Source organism: Hyaena hyaena, unplaced genomic scaffold, assembly GCF_003009895.1.
Source record: "Hyaena hyaena isolate Hyena2069 unplaced genomic scaffold, ASM300989v1 scaffold_47, whole genome shotgun sequence".
NCBI lineage: Eukaryota > Metazoa > Chordata > Mammalia > Carnivora > Hyaenidae > Hyaena > Hyaena hyaena.
The window spans coordinates 1,317,053-1,337,894 of record NW_024080679.1 but is presented as its reverse complement, the minus strand read 5'-3'; the positions used below and the strand labels follow the sequence as shown (position 1 = coordinate 1,337,894).

General features: G+C 37.6%; 1 pseudogene; it reads left to right on the top strand.

Moving 5' to 3' along the window:
* Nucleotides 1–6,719: 6,719 nt before the first annotated feature.
* The window catches only part of LOC120230790, a 55,326-nt pseudogene continuing 41,203 nt past the window's right edge, over nucleotides 6,720–20,842 (top strand).

The window sequence follows — 20,842 nt, the reverse complement described above, 5'->3', positions numbered from 1 at the left end:
TACATATAAGTGCTTTTCATTGCCCTGATTTCCCAAAGAAACTCTGTCCTACTTTTTCTTTAGGGGCTCTTAGCATGTCTGTTACTTGCTTCAATGGTAATCTTTTGCTCCAGGCACCAGCAGGTTGTACATTTGCCTTTCAGTGTTGACAAAGAATATTCTCCTTATAGCTGCTTTTCTTCCCTGGGAGGTTTCCAAGTCAAATAAAATAAAAACAAGTCTCTTGCCTCACTTCTTTAGATAGCCCTCAGGCAGGTCAATGCAGACAAATACAATTCTTTGAGAATAAGGTGTGTCTGATCTCTTTGGAACCAAAAACCACGATCCCACACTGGGAATGCAGGCTGCCATAGTGAACACCAGTTCTAGACTGGAGAGAGGGGTGGTGGGAAAAGGCAAGGAAAGCCGATGTACATCTTTCCTACTGTTTTGAAACTGCCTTTCTCTCAATTTGTCATTTGCTTGGTTGCTGTAAACCTTTGACTATTCTCCACAATTCTGACAAGGTTGATTCTGATAGTTTTTTCCCCCAATTTTGTGTTGTTGCTTGTTTCTGCAGAGAGATGCACCCTTGAAGTTATGTACTTTGCCATTTTCACCAACATCTCAGAAACATCATTCTGAATGCAGTATTTTCATGGAAACGTTTAAGTTGTTCTAGAGTGATAGGTTTTTTCTTGGTGTAACCAGAATTAAATATCATAATAATCTCCAATTACATGTATTTGCATCTAAAAACCTTTAATGAGTGTCTTATAAAAATGTTTGCCAAATTATTCAAAAAGAAGAGTGGAATATGAAGGTAATTAGCTGTTTTGCTACCAAAAGTGACATGATCTAGTATATTGGAAATAACACAGACCTGAAAAACTCAAATCCTGGTTTCTCATTGTAGCTGATAGCTTAATTTGCTATATGGTTCTAATTTAGTTTTCTTTTGTTTTTTAAATCCGATTCTTCACCTATAAAATAAAATTATTGGATTTGCTGATTTGAGAAGTCCTTATCGGCCCTAAATTTCTAGTGAGTGAAAGAACAGAGGCTGTAATTCATAGTTTTTAGCTGAATATACTTCACAGATTTGGATTTAAGAGAATATCGAGGGGCACCTCAGTGGATCAGTCAGATAAATGTCTGACTCTTAGTTTCTGCTCAAGTCATGATCTCAAGGTTTATGAGTTCGAGCCCCACATCGAGCTCCATGCTGACAGTGCAGAGCCTACTTGGGACTCTCTCTCTGCCCCTCCCCTCCTTGTGCTCTCTCTCTCTCTCTCAAAATAAATAAGTTTTAAAAAAACAAAGAAAGAACATTTCATAAATAAATTTAAAAAAGTATATTGAGCAAAACTTACATATAAATATAATGCAGCATTTGGGGGCAAAAAGCTGACTGTATTTCTTCCTAACTTGGCTTCAGAAACGGGCTAAATGCTTAATGTTACACTGAATCCATTTAACTATTTTCTAATAGTGTGCAATGAATATTTAATTTGCTAAGTGTCAATATTAATTAAAACAGGACAGATTTTGAATTTTATTTTACTTTTTTAATTTTTAAATTTTTAAATTTTTTTTATAGTTTGTTTTTATTTTTGAGACAGAGAGAGACAGAGCATGGGTGGGGGAGGGTCAGATAGAGGGAGACACAGGATCTGAAACATGCATCAGGCTCTGAGCTGTCAGCACAGAGCCTGATGCGGGGCTTGAACTCACAAACTGTGATATCTGACCTGAGCCAAACAAAGTGGATGCTTAACCAACTAAGTCACCCAGGTACCCCTTGAATTTTAAAATATAGAAAAATATATAAATAGCAAATTTGAAAGATTCAAAGAAGTCTGTGATTTTTTTTATAAAAAGAATATAGAAACACGTATAAGGTGGACTAATGAAAACTTATTGATACGCAATTGAAAAATAAGCAAATGTCTAATCATTTCTAAACTTTCACTTATTTGAATTTGAATGTTTTATTATTTCCCCAAAGACCAAAATGATGCTTGTCAGATTTCTACAGATGTGTAAAACTTCGTATGTTTTTCTTTGAGATTCGAAATTTATCAAATAAATGCGTGTAGACTTAAAAACAGAGGTCGGATTTCACAATGTTGTCTAAAGGCACTTAACAGCAATCTGCCAACTAAAGCAATATTTAAGCTATAGAGTTTGGTGAAGAAAATATTTATTTTTCAAAAGAAATTCTGAAAAAAAATAGCTCTTATATAAGTACGATTACACCCAAAGATAAGGGAAATAAACAATTAAGAATTTGGATTCCATGTTACTTTTGGTCACAGTTGATGCTAAACATAAAGTAGCATTAGAAAGTCTCTGTCTGTTACTACCTCATTATGAAGTGAGTACTTGATTGGTCACTGAGAAATTTAGCCAAATGTAAGACTTCTTTAAATCACTAAATGGTTTATAGTTTAAGTAATATTTCTATGAACCAAAAGTAATGATAGAGCTGGCTAAAATAGGAGCAATCAATGGTTTTGAATTCTTTTACATTGATAGGCTTTGTGGTACATTCTATAGATATATTTTACTTAGCTCTCACAAAAACCATGGAAAGTGGGTCATATTGTCACTACATTACAAAGGAGGAAAGTAAGGCTCAATAAGGCAGACTGCATTGTATTAGCCCTAGTAGCCAGTTTGATGGGAATCAGAATGTAAGAGGTACTTAGTAAATGAAAGTAATTTTTTTTAAGTTAATTTATTTTGGGGGAGAGAGAAAGAAAGAGTGAAAGAGCAGGAGAGGCAGAGAGAGAGGGAAATAGAATCCCAGGCAGGCTCTGCACTGTCAGTGTGGAGCCCCACATGGGGCTTGAACCCTTGATCCGCAAATTATGACCTGAGCCCAAATCAAGAGTCGACACCTCACTGACTGAGCCACCCAGGTGCCCCTAAATGAAACTAATTCTTATCAGAGCAGCAGAGAGGGCCTTCAATCCTAGGTCTGTTTGCTCCAAAAGCTCTTTTCAGTATACCATGTTGCTTTTTCATGTATTAACAAAGCAAAACAAAATAAAACAAAATACCCAGTTTTGGTGCATCTCTACAAGATCACATAGGTGGTAGGGAGATGCCTTGGCTTGCCATTGGCAATGCATACTCTTTTCTTAGCTGGGTCCTAAAGAACTAAAATAACTGTGTGTGTTTGGAAACTCAGAACTTCTCTGAGATGCCAATCACTGTCTAAAAAAAGAGGCTATAATAGAATTTTTGGGGGCACCTAACAAGCTTATTGTCAGTGCAAAATAACTTTAAGAAATCAGTTGAGCCTCCCACTTCAACTCAGGTCATGATCTCACAGTTCATGAGTTCGAGCCTCACGTCAATCTCTGTGAGGACAACTTGAGCCTGGAGCCTACTTCAGATTCTCTCTCTCTGCCCCACCCCCCTCTGCTCATGCTCTGTCTTCCTCTCTCTCTCTCAAAAATAAACAAACATTAAAATTTTTAAAAGAAATATTAAAATGTAATTTTATATATAATTTTATAACAACGTATACAGCAGAAATATACTTTACATATAAATTATGGTGCATAGTATTTGAAAGAATAAATTGTAATTATATTAAAAATTACAATCATATTTTAAATATATGAAAATTCCACATTTTCAATTAAAATTTGACTAAATATGAACGACCCAAATAAGAGAACGAAACTAAAGGCATTTATTTCATTAAGTGACCATTTTTAAGTGTATTTAACTAATGATAATAACCACATTTATTCAGTACTTACACGTGTAGGCAAGAGATCTTAACGTTTTATATGTATTTGCTCATTTAATCCTATTCATATATTTTAAAAAACTTAGTGCTTATTTTTCTCGTATAAAATATTAGTGAAACATAGTGAGAGTTGTATACTGTAGCATGTATTTTCCTGATGCATTTAGGTAGGTAATTAAGGAGTGAAAGGGTTGGGCCAGGTTTATTAGTCATATTGAGGTTACTTTATAATTTGACTTCCAAGGGGCACCTTTCTTTGTATGAGCCAAGATCCTTTTCACTTTCATTCTAGAATTTGTCAAGATAGATGCTGATAGGTCACAGAGAGGTTTTCCAAACACATGAAGCATCCATTTGAGAGCTCAGCCAATGTTCCCATTACCAATTTATTTTAATGACAGCGTTCTGGCTGAGTGGCAATGAATGCCCAATCACAACTATATTTGTCTTTAAGATAGCAACCACAGGCTTAAAATTTTGGGTTGCTTTAACAACATTAGGTTCTCCAATTTGACCAAAAGTCACTCTCAGACTTAAGGTATCAATATTGGTTATCCAAGATGATTTTTATAAGGTAGGAGACAGTTTGAAAACTTCTTTTCTCAAAACAAGACAAGTAGAGTGAAGAACAGACCTACTTATTTATATTTACATAGTTCATTTATGTATTTATTCACATATAAGTTCTTAAAGGTCATGTGAATTCTTTTGCCAAGTCTGAGAATGTGGCATCTTTTAACTCAGTTGCCTGGAAAATCAAGGCCAGGATTTATCTGCTATCGTCCTAGGACAGGGTATGACTTGGCACATTTTTAATGGGGAAAAGACATGGGGAATCTTTGCTCATTATGCCAGTGGAGGCTACACTATCTTCATTGTTGCCTTAGCAATGTTCTATTAACCTCATTTGTTCCTTCATTCATGTTTTGAGTTCAATCATGTGCAAGATACATACAAAGATCTGAACACTGAGAGGTTCAAACAAGAGGTGATTCAATGCCCTGCCTCCTCATTTGGTAATGCAAGGAACAACAGACCATAATGCTCACTGGGTTTTCTTTATGAAAGGAGTTTGCAGTTTTTCAATATGAGTTCAATATTTAGAATTCTAATCACCCAGGAACTATGGAATGTACATATCAAATTATTTTGGCTCATTAATAGAACACATCGCTACTTCTTTTAGGGCTCTTAGCATTTTCTCCTGTCTTTAATACTTATTTATATATGTCAATCCATCTATTAGAAGGCAAGCACAGCTGATTCATTTTTGTACCTCCTACAACAATTATCTCACTGTGCACTGGAGATACTAAAAATGATTTACTCAATGAAAGAAGGAAAAAATAAATGACTGCATTTCAGGTTATTTGTTGCTAGTTATGGAACAGTTTTGATTTGCATTTTCCTGATTAATGATGTTGAACATTTTTTCTCTACCTGTTGGCCACTTGTATGTCTCCTTTGGAAATATGTCTATTCAATTCTTCCACCCATTTTAAATCAGGTTATTTGTTCTTTTGCTATTGAATTATAGGAGTTCCTTATATATATTGGGTCTTAACCCCTTATCAGATACAGGATTTATAAAGATTTTCCCCCATTCTGTTGGTTGCTTTTTCATTTTGTTTTTTTCTCTTGCTGTATGGAAGATTTTTGAGTTCGAACTCTCAAAGTCTTTTTTTTAATGTTTATTTATTTTTCAGACAGAGTGCAAATGGGGGGAGGGACAGAAAGAGGGAGACAATATGAAGCAGGCTCCTGGCTCTGAGCTGTCAGCACAGAGCCTAACGTGGGGCTTGAACTCACAAACTTTGAGACCATGACCTCAGCTGAAGTTGGACGCTTAACTGACTGAGCCACCCAGGCATCCTGAAGTCTCGGAGTCTGTTGCTGCTGTCTTCCAATTTGAAGTACCAGTCAGCTCCCCTAGCCTTTACTGACTAACTTCTGGAAATACCTTTATCTCTGCTAGGCATTCTGAGGCTTTCTCAAACCTTCTATGAAGAAGTCTGTTCCATGCTTCCTGCTCCCTCTTGTGGCAGTATTTTCAGTTTGGATAACTTCTCTTGCGGCACACCAGACCATGTGGCCACAACCTCCCTTTCGCTTTCCCAAAGGCAGAGCCAAAGCTCAAGTTTGTGGTCTCTTCATGGCCCACAGATTCAGTCAGCTTTTTGGGCGTGATTGTTAGCCCTCTGCCAAAGCTTGCTCTCAAGCCACTGGGGGTGTGCACAGGGAGCGGGCCACAGGGTAGGGGAGTATAGGTACGGGTGAGGCACACAGAGCTCTGGGGTTGCATGTAGGTGGGGGGCAGGGTCTGTGGGGAAGGCATCCCCAGTGGCTCATGGGTAGGCTTCTTGATATAATCAGTAAGGCAGTTAGTAGGGTCCCTGTCCTTGTAATGTCCGCGAAGAGTCCTACGAGTCGCTCTACCAGCCTCGTCCTGCTCTCCAGTCACGCAGCTCAAGACTCAGTACTCTGGATGGGGCTGGGAGGAATGGGCCTCTCTGGTAGCTACTCACACACTGGGGGGAAAATCATAGGCTGAGAAGGTGTCTCTTGGCACTGAGCTGTGCCACCTTGGAGGCAGGTGATGAGGATAAAGTAATTCTGTTCCTCTTGCCCTCCCCAGTGTGTCCAAATTGGTATATTTTTGCTTCCATGGTGTCCTACAACTTCTCCTCTGGAAACTGGTACTTTCGCAAAGGCTCCCTCACCCATGGCTGATTGTCCGAGGCTGACTGCATTCTCCACGGGCTTCCGGATTGCTGCCAAGAGGGCTTGGAGCTGGAGTATAGCTACTGCAGGGTCCACAGCCATGCCTGGGCTCTGTGAGCCTGTTACCCATCGCAAGGGTGAGTGAGATTCCTCCCGTGCTCAATCTTGGTGCTCCCAGAGAGGCACCTCAATCCATGGATGGATACCAAATCGTTTTGAGAGGGGATACAAGTGAGGGACATCTTACCTGGCCATGTCGCTGAGGTCACTGTATGAAAACTCATTCATTTTTTCAAGAACTGTGTTTAGATTATACGGATACGGACAGAAGAATGACTTCTATGTAAGTGGAGATGTATGTCACGGGGAGTGTACAGCAGGTGCTCAGGCAGGGTCTCACGAAGGGGTGATCCCCATGACCTTCGCTTTACAAGTTCAGGAACGAAAGAAGCCAATGAAGAAGGCATTTTGGTAGGTGATTTGGTAACTTATTTCATTTACTACTTCATGGCAAATCTATAAGGAAGTGTTATCTCAGTTTGTACAGATTAAGACTCAGACTCCTGAAGTCTGCTTATTGCCCTGGGTTATGTAGTTAAGTAAGTGGAAGATCTGGGATACAAACTTGGGCTTATCTGACACTAACGCCACTGTTTTTTGTTATTTTTTTTGAAAAGCTATATGTACGGGATTTGTTTGGGGCCAAATGGGCTTCAAGGGATCGACATCCATCTTTTGCTTGTCAAGAGGGAAAATAAAAGAAAAAAAAGAAAGAAAATCAAGCCAGCAAGCACCATACTGAGTAGTTGTGGTTTCCTCTCCAATTTGAGTTTTGTATCTAGTAGTCACTCAGTTTATCTGTACGTGCAGTGTTTTCTAGTGTCCTTCCCTGGGCAGCAAACATTGAGACTTGATACCAGACTCTATCGGTTCTGAACAGCATCACATGTCTGGGGTTCCTAATTACATACACACACACACACACACACACACACACACACACAGCAACCATCTGCTCCTGACTGGAGATTGATTGATTTATTTATTTATTTTTACAAATAGTTTATTGTCAAATTAGTTTCCACATAACACCCAGTGCTCATCCCCACAAGTGCCCTCCTCCATGCCCATCCCCCCCTCCCCCCCACATCCATCAGTCCTCAGTTTTTGTCAGCATTCAAGAGTCTCTCATGGTTTGCCTCTCTCCCTTTCCCCCACCATTTCCCCCCTTCTTCTCCCGATTGGTCCTCTGTTAAGTTCCTCCTAGTCCTCCTATACGTGCACACATATGATATTTGTCCTTCTCTGCCTGACTTATTTCGCTCAGCATCACACCCTCAAGGTCCATCCATGTTGCTACACATGGCCAGATTTCATTGTTTCTCATTGCCATGTAGTATTCCATGGTATAGATAAACCACATCTTCTTGATCCATTCATCTGTTGATGGACACTTAGGCTCTTTCCATGTTTTAGCTATTGTGGAGAGTGCTGCTATGAACATTGGGGTACATGTGCTCCTATGCCTCAGCATTTCTGTATCCCTTGGGTAAATTCCTAGCAGTGCTATTGCTGGGTCATAGGGGAGTTCTATTGTTAGTTTCCTGAGGAACCTCCACACTGTTTTCCAGAGGGGCTGTACCAGTTTACATTCCCACCAACAGTGTAGGAGGGTGCCCGTTTCCCCACATCCTCGCCAGCATCTCGAGTTCTCTGATTTGCTCATTTTAGCCACTCTGACTGGCGTGAGTTGGTATCTCAGTGTGGTTTTGATTTGTATTTCCCTGATGAGGAGTGATGCTGAGCATCGTTTCATGTCTGACTGGAGATTTAAGCCACGTCAAAATGAGACTCACTTCTTTCTGATTAATATTTAAAAGATGAAGGAACTTATTTACCCCTTTTCTCCAGTTTACTTGTAGAACTTCACAAAGGCCATCAGAGAAGCTTCCAGGGAAGCAACCAAGATCAGAATTACTGCCACAAAATCGGCAAACACTTCATTTGCAATAATCTCTTAGCAATTTCAAGAAGATCTTCTAATGTAAATAATAAGAATAACTGGGTTGCAGAGAATTAGCTTACAACATCTTGCCAACTTTGGACAAGAGTTTTTTCCCATATAGTACAGAACCTTAGCTTCTAAAGTACAGAAATAAAGTCTCTTTTATTAAAAAAAATTTAATGCTTATTTATTTTAAGAGAGAAAGACAGAGACAGAAAGACAGAGCACAAGTTGGGGACATGCAGAGAAAGAGGGAGACACAGAATCCAAAGCAGGTTCCAGGCTCTGAGCTGTCAGCACAGAGCTCTCAACGCGGGGCCTGAACTTACAGACCACAAGATCATGACCTGAGTGAAGTTAGATGCTTAACCGACTAAGGCGCACAGGCTCCCTGAGAAATAGTTTCTGAAAAGTACTGCGATATCCAACACAGATAAAACTAACAGGAAACTTAGTTGAAAGGTTTTACACAATTTGGGGTATCTCAAAAAAACAAAAACAAAAAAAAAAAAATTGGTCATCAAATTATGCACCCAGCCAATCCTAAATTCAGTAGTGGGAATAGAAAACAAACAGTTCTTGAAACAGGTTAAGGAAATGACAAAGATGCACCTTGAAATTAATGGACACCTACTATGTTTGCCTTTTTTCTACTACGTCTAACCTCTGTTGCTTAAAGCAATTTGGGTTGCTGGTTTCTTCCTTCTTTAAATAGCACTTGCAGTGAGCGATATTATAAAAACACAGGGCACAGTGTGAACAGCCAACAAGAGAATCATTTAAACAAATGGATTTGTAAAACATGATTGTTTTAAGCCTGTCCATGTCAGGACTGCAATTTGAATTAAACATAAGGTGACTTCTTTCACTGAATCAATAAGTGCAAATAACATTGCTTGCAACCATGTTTTATTTCACAGACAAAAATGGTTCTTAACAGCTTTCTGAAGGCTATGCTTTAGCCACCTGCTGTTAAAGTGGTTTGCTTTTTCTTGCAAAATTTGTGTTTTTTTGCAACATTAAAACAGGCAGATTTGCAGTCAGCTCACTTGGGGCTAGAGTGCAGGGATGTTTGGAAGGCACTTTTCTTAATGAACACCATAATTTCCTACATCCTTCCTACTGGCAAGTCAGAATAAGAGGAAACACAGAGGGGTTTGCCTGAAGCTAGTGTGCCTACAATTCTTACTAGTATCAGCTGACTTGCATTCAGAGGCAATTTCTACCACTTTCACAAAGACAGTCTTCTAAGTGGGCCATGTGAGCTTATGACTTCTAAAATGTTGGTTTTACTGGCATCTAATAATTCCATGGTAATCCTGGTTAGCGTGAGATTAAGGAACTAGATGCCACCTACTCTGTCCTTATTTATTGCTTCCATTTTGTAAAATAATATAGAGGCCATTCTAACATTTTTATTCATGTAGTTATCAGGTGTCTGAAAAAAAAAGGAGCAGTATTGGGTACAAATATGTCTATAGCTGTCTTCAGCTTGAAATGTTGAGTGATTCTTGAATCACAATCTGGAGAAGGGAAGACTAATTAAACAAGAACATCATCAACTTTCTTGTGCTTGGCCAAATTCATAGAAATAAGTATCACCATTTTCCTATCTTATTCTAATCCTTTATTTTTAAAAAAACTTCCAAAGTGAATACTTGAAAAAATGAAGTCCGTGATCTTCACAGGCCTTCAGGGAAGGACTATTTCATAGACATTAGTGCATATTTGAGATGGTCATTCTCTTAGTGCTTTGTTTCTATGATTTGGAAATCTATGTGTATTTTGTACACAATGGAAACAGGGCATTTGAAATTTAGACTTAAAAAAAAGTGGTATGATAAAACAGTCAGAGTATTAAATAAAATGAATATTTAGTTCATAAGCATTTCATGGATATTCATGAGTATATTATTAATAACCTGTATTATTTTAGAAAGTTGAGTAAAATCTTGAAAATTTCATAGAATAGTAATGTTTTCCCCCAAATAAACTTAATTCTTCCCCTAAAATAAATTAAATCATTTAAGTTAAAATTAAATTTTAGTTTTAGACATATGAAATACAGTATTACATTAAATATACACATATGGGGCACCTGGGTGGCTCAGCCGTTAAGGGTCCAACTCTTGATTTTGGCTCAGGTCATGATCTTACTGTTTGTGAGTCTGATCCCTCCATTGTGCTCCATGCTGGCGGTGCAGAGCCTGCTTGGGATTCTCTCTGGGATTCTGTCTCCCTCTCTCTCTCCCCTGTTCATTCTCCTCTCTCTCAAAATAAATAAATAAACTTTATATAAACACTCTCTCTCTCTACACACACACACAGGCACACATATATATACTTAGGGAAAATGATGGCTTAATGTGGCTATTCTGACATGGGTTCTCCTATGATTTCTGCCCTCTGGTTTTTATATCTTGAATAATATCATTCTCTTGAGTATGACTGGGGCCTTCTGGAATAGAAAATGGCAAAGGTAAAGAAATGTTGAAGAAGAAGAAAGTTCCCATATCAGTTGAGTTTGAATTCACCAAAAGGAATATATTTTTCAGAGGGTCTGGCTAAATTAAGAGAAGTTCTTAAGAGAGGATTTGGGATTAGAGACCCATCTTGCAGACTTAAAAATGAAGTAAGCAGGCACACTGGAGAAAAGCACCTGTCAGGGAGTCAGCAGGTGGGCAGCTTCTAGGACCCTAGTGTGGCATACGGGCAACAGCCAGCCAGAAGCTGGTGTCCTCAGATAGTTGCAGGGAAATGAATTCTGCCAACAACCTAAATGATTTGGGATGTGTATTCTTTCCCAGTCGAGCCACTAGATGAGAATGCAGCCCAGCCAACACATTGATTGCTACTTTGTGAGACAATAAGCAGTTAGAGGATCAAGTTATGCGATGCCTGGACTCTTGACCCATGGAAACTGTGAAATAATAAATTTATGTTATTCTAAGCAACTAAGATTATGGTAATTTATTATGTAGCAATAAAAAAGGAATGCTCTTTTATACAGGTACCTAAATATCTTTATATCATCTGTTGCCACAACATCTCCCCGCCCTCCACCCCCTTCACACAATGGAGTTCAATTTGAATAGTCACATGGTTATTTTTTAAAGGAGTTATTTTAATTAATGCTTGAAACTTTGGAATGTAACACCCAAAAGATGGAAAATTCAAGAATAAACTGTATGTGAGTTTTAAGAAGTCTCACACATTCAGAGAAAATAGTAAAAGACACATTTTAGCTTTTTCCTTTGAAGAAAGTTCATCGACCCTGAAAATAAGGAAAGAAGACTTTAACATAGCTCTTAGTTTGAATGACCAAGTGCTGAAATGAAGAAAGAGTAAGGGGGTAGGATGGGAAATTATTCTGTCATGATAGCCATCTGTGGTCACAACCAGCTCAGGGAGGGTAGGGCTGCCCTGGGACATAGCTCACCTCCCATGCTACAGAGACCTTTTCCAACAGGAAAGACAACAAGACTTGGAAAGACAGAAGACTCACCATGTAATTCAATTTCAGGCTAGACCAAAATGGAAACTTGACCCTTCGTATGTAGGACTTTCACAAAAGCAATGAAACTACCATGAAGATCTGAGTTCCCCGATTTAGGAGGATCCAAGGTTCCAGATCCTCCCAAATTCTTTTAAATCTGATGATTTACCCACCCATGCTTCAGTTTAAGAAACTGAAAGAAACCATGGCAGCATCTAGATGATTTTTGAAAGGACCCAAGGAGGATCTATGTCTACTATTTCGGGATGAATACACATGGTAAGAGAAATACAAATTGTAAATTAATACTTGAATATTTACACTCAGTAGCATTCAAAGTGATGCAAAATCAGTCACCTTCTCGTATATTTATAAAATTTATAAAAGTCCATTCTTCTAACAACCTATCAGAAATTGCAGATATTAATAAATGCTTGTGACTAAATGTTTAATATATTTACCAGAGATATTTGCACAATGGCTTTTTGAAAATCTATAAATTACATTACTGCAACTTCCTTTATTAATGCATTTTTCCCTCTCAAAAGCAAAGCATCAGTGACAATTACTTATAAAAGGATTAAATAAAACTGTGAACAATGTAACAACATTTAATACTAGAATGTAATTCTGTGTATTTTTTTCTGATGACTTTGAGATCTAGTTAATATCTATCTTGAGATACATACTTTCAAATGTGCTCGAAAATTTGCTCTTTGGGGGCACCTATGTGGCTCAGTGGGTTAAGTGACTGACCATAAGACCTCATAGTTTGTGAGACTGAGCCCTGCACTGGGCTCTCTGCTCTCAGCAGAGCCCATTTCATATCCTCTGTCTCCCTCTCTCTCTGCCCCTCTCTCACTCCTTCTCTCTCTCTCTCTCTCCTCTCTGTCTCCTCTCTCTCTCAAAAATAAATAAACTTTAAAAATAAAAAACAAAATGTGATCTTTTATATTTTCTTTCAATTATCATATATATTGAGAGAAAGTGCTAATTTTAACTTAATCAGGGCCACAAGATGATGAGTTGACATTATCACATATGATGAGTTGAGAAATATTTTTCTTACTCTTATTTTTGAAAATAAAAACTTTATTAAGCACAAGTTAAACATTTCCAATACAAAACCACTAATTTTATATGCTATAAACATGTGAATTTAATTTTACATGTACATTTAAAAGATCAAAGTAGCGTCTGTCCCCATTGAACAAAGGAGAATAGAAAATTTTGTCTAACAACAGAACTACAATTTCCTGGTTTCAGATGAACCAGAAGCTGACTCTACTTACTACAGGTTGATGCTGAACCCCCTCATGCTCATATGCTTGATCTGAGACTATCAGCTGACACAGCAGATTTTCTGACTCAGTCATTAGGAAATAGGGTGATTCAAGAATACAGGATTTTCCACGCGCTCCAATCTAAAGCAGCCTACCAGGAATTCTATCACATACTTAGTTTGACTTTATTCATAAGTTTCTTAACTATCAAATATTTTCTTCTTTACTTTCTATGTCACTAAAAACATCATTTTCAAGAAGGAAACTTATTAATGTCTTGTTTAACACTGAATCATGCATATCACATGACTAGGGGCTCAATTACATATTTAATAAATTATTTACAAGTATAGTATGAGATAATATTTACTTATATAAATAGATCAGAGATCACAGCATTTGAAAATTGAACCCCTAAGACAGAGATACAGATTGGCTGAATGCAGGTTAGTTAGCTGACTCAGCCATTTTGCTCACTTTCCACTGAATCGGAGAGGAGATAGTTCAACTATCTACTCCTATAGTGGAATGGTACTGGTCATGCCGTGGAAACATTAGATCCAAACCTGGCTCTGTCAATAAAAAATGACTGCCTTTTAAAACAAATCTTCACTTTTTAGAATATGTTTTTATTGTTTATTTGTTTTGAGAGAAAGTGAGTGGGGGAGGGGCAAAGAGAGAGAGAGAGAGTCTGAAGCAGGCTCCATTGTGTCGGCACAGAGCCCGATGCTGGGCTTGATTCCACAAGGCATGAGATCATGACCTGAGCCAAAATCAAGAGCCGACACTTAACTGACTGAGCCACCCAGGCGCCCCTCAAATCTTCACTTCCTACAGTTTCTATTTTCTCATTAAAAAATTCCTATGAAATACAATTGTCTTACTTTACTTGCTCATAAAACAACTTCCCATAACAAAATAACTTTGGGAGACTCATATAACAAAGCTTCCCATTAGGGATACTGAATTCATATTTAACATATTAAAGGTTTTGAGAAACACAGAATAAGGTAATTTTTAATTTTTTAACCAAAATTAATTAGGCAAAATTATTTGAACACTAAACCTTTTACTTTTCTTGGTAAAACCTGTTGAAATCTCCAAAGTGCTGGTCAATACTTTTTTGGTAACCTGGACTAAGTTTTTGATTCTTTCAAAGAACTTTCACATACAGTATGATGAAAATATACAGACAGGTCAGAAGGATTTGAGAATTTTTACAAAACAAGTAGTTCATTTATATTAATAAAAATTGTGTAGAACTACATAGTATAAAGAAGACATTTACCTTTTTACAAATGTCATTGAAATAGTTTCTAAGTACAAAACTATATTACTCTGTAAGGAAAACTTTCAATAAACTCCATAAGGGAAGTAAAGCAGTCCAAAATTTATGGTTAATATGAAACAAGACTACAAATTAGTGAAGAAAACTCTTGAATTAAAAAAGAAGCCAAAACAAAAATTATGTACAATGGGAAATGGCTAATATTATGCATGTAAAAGGAAAAAAAAAAACCCACAAAACTTTAAGAAGATACATTTTTAAAAAGATTATTAAGTATTCCACACAAAAATGTTTAAAAAAGAAGCAAAATAAACCAAAAGAAAGTAGCAGGAGAGAAGTAATAAATATACAAGCAGTAATTAAGTAATAATAACAATAATTTTAATGAATATATTCAGAATATCGTTCTTTTGAAAAAAAATCAATAAATATGTAAACTTAACTTTAAAATACAGGAAAAAGCACAAAATAACAAAGTTAGTATTGGTAATGAGAATGGACCATAGATACAAAGGAAATTGAGACAATTATTATTTCAATTTTATGGAAATATATTTTAAAACCTGAATAAAGTATATGACTGTCTCAAAAATATAAGATACTAGAAAAATAGCAAGAGTGAAGATATTAAAACAATGAATGTCTTTTGTTAAATATTCTAGGTTCATCGGCATATTATAGATTTTTTGATACAATGTGGGTGATTTAATTTTAGTTTAGAAAATAACAGAAAATACACTATGAGCCTAAAAATGCTCGTTCAATTGGTAAACTAGAACAGAACAGTCATATCAAAATGCATTTCGAAGCCACAATTTCACTACTCTTAGCCAATTGCGTTGAGCCTACAAGAACAAGCAAGGGACCTATGAAAGAAATAACTTAAAAGTAATACTATTGGGGAATCAGTGATACCATGATTAAAAAATTAAATGCTACTGCCAAGACATCTATTTTCAGTGTCTTGTCTTCTCCAGGAAGTTACTCTCTCTCTCTTTGGTGCTCCACAGTTGGCATCTACTTCAGCATCTATCATTCAGCACCATAATTACGTGTTTATATGTGTGTCTTAGTCACTGTCTCTTGAAGTCAGTGATTTTCTTATTTTATTCTGTATTCCAGGGGTCTGCTACAAAGTTCAGCTCATTTTAAAGATCTGATGACTACTGAATTCATTAATTCATTCAACAAACACAAATTTTTTAGTTTTTGTTGTTTGTTTAGAGAGAAAGAGCGTGTAGGCCCACGAGCAGGGGAGAGGGGCAAAGGGAGAAAGAGAAAATCTTAAGCAGGTTCCACACTCAGCATGGGGCCCAATGTGTCAATCCCACAACCCTGGGATCATGACCTGAGATGAAATCAAGAATTGGATGCCCAACCAACTGAGCCACCCTGGCATCCCAAATTTTTGAGTTTTGACTTCAGTTACTAAAAGAACTGTTAATACAACCCTCAAACCATGCATCTCTCCTGCATCCAAAGCCTTGTGATGGGCCAGTTTTTTGTTGGTAGTTCTTCCCATGCCAGTGAGAAAACCTTGGAAAAGCATACTCACCTGTCAATCTCTAGGTAAATAGAACTCAGTCATGTGGGGGGGAAATGTTTATAAGAATTTCAAAACAATTAGAAGAATATTACATCTAGAGTGAAGTGTTGGCCACATTAAAGAAAAATGTTAATGACAGAAATGAACAGAAGACAAATAGTAGGAAGAGAAGCCAGGTTTAGTCCACTGACAAATCTCTAAGAAGCAGCCAATACATCTGGAGGTAACAGTATGGCAGCAGAAGAAATCTCATGATTAGAGATGACTGTTTGCTTAGCGTAGGTTTTGTCTTTTTGCATAATAACTGGTATCTCTTCAAAAAAATAAAACTTTCTTATCATTACGGCTCACGCAGTCCATTAGGAAGAGGTGTGTTCCTAAAAGTCTAAGTGACTTTCTCAGGAGAGGAGTTTCTGATTGGGTGCTCAGTGCAATGGCAATGTAACTCATTAATCCTTTAGATGCCATTTTCTACGGCCCAAAGATTGGGGACAATTTGAAGAAACAACCTAGATTGTGTATAGACTGAATATTTTTTCTCCAAGTCCACAGGCTCAATTATTAAGAGTATCATTGATGCATAAAACTCCCTTACCCAACTGGTTCAACGTCCTTCTTAATTGAAGGGCCCTCTAACTTTAAGAGAGTTCCAAGTGATTCATTAGGACAAGACAGAAAGGTGCAAAAAATGTTCTTTCCAAAGTTCTGCTCTAAGCTGGAGCTGTGCCCAATGACTCACTATTATTCTAAGTTAAGGGAGCACAGGGAAGCCATCAATCTTCAGAGTACAAAACTATGTGAGCAACCCAGGAGGCTGATGCCCGCTTCCGAACACAATGGCATTTCCACAAAGATCTAGTCAATGCTCCTGTACCGTTCCTTTCATCTTCCTTTTATTCTTCAATTTCTGTCATCCCTGAGTTTATCAGAAAGTCCTTCATGCAAAAAAAAAATTTTTAATATTGTACTTCTATTATTTTATTCAACTCACCCTAAAATAATTCCTGAAATATGAAATTAATTCTTAAAAGAAGTAAAAAAATGTGAATATAGAAATATATTACATCTGAATAGTCACAGTTCTGGCATGCAAAAAGTACTCACTAAATGTCTGTGGAATAAATGAATATTAATTCCTTGTGAAATCAGCTGAACCCCTCATACAGCCTTTACAAAGTAAACAAAAACAAATTTCTCTAAATGTGCCTGATATTTAAACGCTATATCTGTTTGTTTGCATGAGAAAAAAGAAGATAATGAGTGTGACATTTGTTATACACAAATAAGCTAGATTTGTAGGGCATGCTGCCCAGAGGCCATTTTATTTAATTTCGTAAATTAACCCCAAGGTAGCTGCCACCAGGAGGCACCAGTGAGGACAGCATAAAAATCTAACTTCAAGCCAGTCTTCCTTCCTCCTTTCCTCCCTGCCTCTTTTCCTTCCTTCCTTCCTTCATCTCTCTCTCTCTCTCTTTTTTTTTTTTTTTTACAAGGCTAACGGAAAGAGACATGAAAATATATTATCCAGTCATGGGGTTTGATTTATTCCCCCTAGAAACTCTCTAATTGCCAGAACGTCAAAATAAAAGTATCTAAAACTTCAATATCTACGTTTACACTTTACATTAAGAAAATACCACTTGAAGCAAAATGACAAGAAAAACTATCATCAAAGTTGGAAGAGCGGTCATGTTAAACGTGTATTGGAGCTGTCAAACCTGTGGTATAAACCAAGACCACATGGGCTCAAAGGGGCTCCACTTCAGTTCCTCCTGTCTAAATTCTTCTTTCCACCTATCCCTGGCCAGACCTACACTACTCACCGGTTCCTGGCTCTATTTTTAGGACTGCTCCCATGGCATCTGAAGTGTATGGAGGTTTATCAGTTCGGCCTACTCCAAATAGCTATTAAGTCCAAGGTTCTGTTCACCCAACCAGGCACCAGCGAGGCTTTTGGTTGGCAGCTCATCTCTTGACCCTGCAGGCTCTATCTACAGCAGGGCTCCAGTCAGTCCCTGTGCTGGTGGAGATGCGTGGGAATCACTCTAACACACTGAGAATTAAATCTCTCCATGTTGAGTTTCACCTGACAAACATTAAGAACTAGCAAAGGATCTGAAAGACCACATCACCAGATGTCTTTCCTTTTCTTGGGGCTTCCTCTCTCTTAGGGCTTCATACACTGGATACAGCTAGCATCCCTCTCATTTGCAATTAATTATTAACTTGTCTCCTCCTTATTAACGTCTCCTGTCTGACCAGTGCTATAAATTGGTTATTCAACAGTCACCGCATGTCAAAGGGTCATTGCTTTTTTTTTTTTTTAGTTTATTTATTTTGAGAGAGAGAGAGAGAAAGCATGAGTGAGGGTGGGCCAGATCGAGAGGAAGAGAGGCAGCAGGCTCCCCCTGGCCACAGAGCCCAACATGGGGCTCAACCTCAGGAACCATGAGATTATGTATGACCTGAGCTGAGATCAAGAGTCAGATGACACTTAACCGACTGAGCCGCCCAGGCACCCTAGGGTCATTGTTTTTTACTCTAAAACTTTTAGACATTTTAACATCTGCACATTTTTAACATTTTAAACATGAAAACACAGCTGTATGCAATGGTTTTCTCACTGTAGAGAAGGTTTTCATCTGATGGACAGGCACAAGAGCTCATACCCAAAGCACCTGTGTTCCAGCACTTGAAGCCTAGCAACACTTACCTGGCAGCTCAAATCTGTTTTACCCCAAATTGCGCGGCGATTTATTTTAGTTGTGTCTTTTCTATTACACAAGGTTTAAGCTCTCCATAGTTTCTTTAGGAGTTTTTTCCTTGAAGAAAAATAAGTGTTTAAGCTATCTAATACAAAATTAGCCTATCTTGCAATGGTTATTTGTTTTCTAGGCTAGCAAAGTATAAAAGAAAGTATAAGAAGGAAGAACATGTGTTGGCTCAGTTCTAAGAGAAGGGAGTTCTCCTGATTTTCTTGTGCCCTAGAACTTGGTGTTTGACCTTGTCTGATCATCTTGGCTTCTTTTTTCTGATGGGTGTCCAATGAGATCATCTCTAAGGAGATTCTTGATCATGACATCCTATGAAAGTCTACTATTTGATGTATAGCTTTATGGTGAAAACAAACTCTGTTAACTCTTTCATACTGCGATTTAATCTAGTGTGAGTGGGGAGAGAGCTTATTCTGTGCCCTTACATCTAAACACTCTGACTTCTCCTTGGCCCACTAAGGAAAGAACATGGAATCTGCATTAAATAAATGTATGTGAGAAAAGGGAGGAAGAGGGAAAGAAAGAGAGATGGAAGAATGGAGAAAAGTAAACAAGCAAGCAGGCTCTCCCTTCAAAATTGAGAATACTCCATTCACCTATAGTGTAAAGGACAAACTAAATTATGATCTTTTCCTAGAAACTAACAGCCTTTACAATTTGTTTTCATTGACACAGAACCCCCCCCCCAACTTTTCAACTTTTTCTTCCTAGTATTTCTTTTCTCTCTTTAAATTATGGGAGTAACGTTTGCCTTCCAACACTGGCTCTCCTCTGTGCTCTTAAGCCCTGCATTTATTCAGTATAATTGACTGCGTGACAACTTGAGATACAAGTAATGTTAGGTCAGCAATCTAAGTCACATATCAAACTAAGAAGGTATTATGGGACAAATCACATTTTAATCAGTTGGAGCTTAGATAAATGCAGGAATATTGATAGCATTTATGGTTTGTATAACAGCCTGTGGTGTGACAGAGCAATAGCACTTTGAAATATAGTCAGTGGATGTTAATTAACGGTAAATCATAATGGAACTCCTGTGGTATTACATGATGTCCATGTGAATTCTCTAATAATTTATAATGCTTGATGTGATCCCACAGCATGTGACAAGAAGTGTGATTATTTGTAGCCCTGCTTGATCTGCAGCATAAAATCTACTTTACAGGCAATGGGATATGTTGCTAATACACACCCACCGCCAGGAGTATTCCTTTTACAGAGGTGTTTCAACTCTTCCGGAATCAAGATATGGCATCAAGTGCTCAAGTAAACCATAATTGTACAGTGACTAAACATTATCTCACAGGAAATACACAAATACATTTTTTTTTTCCGGGAAGTAATAAGTAGAAAGTAGTTTCTAATTACTAGTTCCTAGCTGCCTGGTCTCAGATGCCATGATTTAGAGTCCCTAATGCTCTAATCTTAGACTAATTGCATCCTTGACACCTAATTGTTCTGTTCCATCCTGACAGCCACACTGTTCTTTCAAGCGCTTCCTGGGGAGGTGTGAGAGGGAAGGGGAAGAAGAGACTTATAATAGCAGACTAAAAAAATTAAGGATACTTAGCCCCACTCCCAAATTTCTCAAAGCTTTTAAATTTCAAGAGAAGAAGAAGCATGCCACACATTAATGATACGTTTCCTCTACATTATTAAAGTGCTCCCACCAGTGTTATACTAGGTGACTGACAAATGAGTCAAAAAATGCTAAAAAATGCTAATCGGATTCAACTGGCCTTTTTTTTTTTTTCCAATTTGTACCCATAAATTAGCTCTTGTTAATCTACTTGTAAATATCGGTTGCAAAAATATGAGAAGCAAATGAACAGTCTTTAAGCAAATGATGCACACTTTCTTCCAGAACCATCTTTCCATTTCCCTGCCCACTTATCCATACATTGAAATTGGAGCTAGAGAGTGAGGGGCAGAGAATTTCAACTGGAGTGAAGGACTTCATTTATTTCTTTCTGTGCAAAGC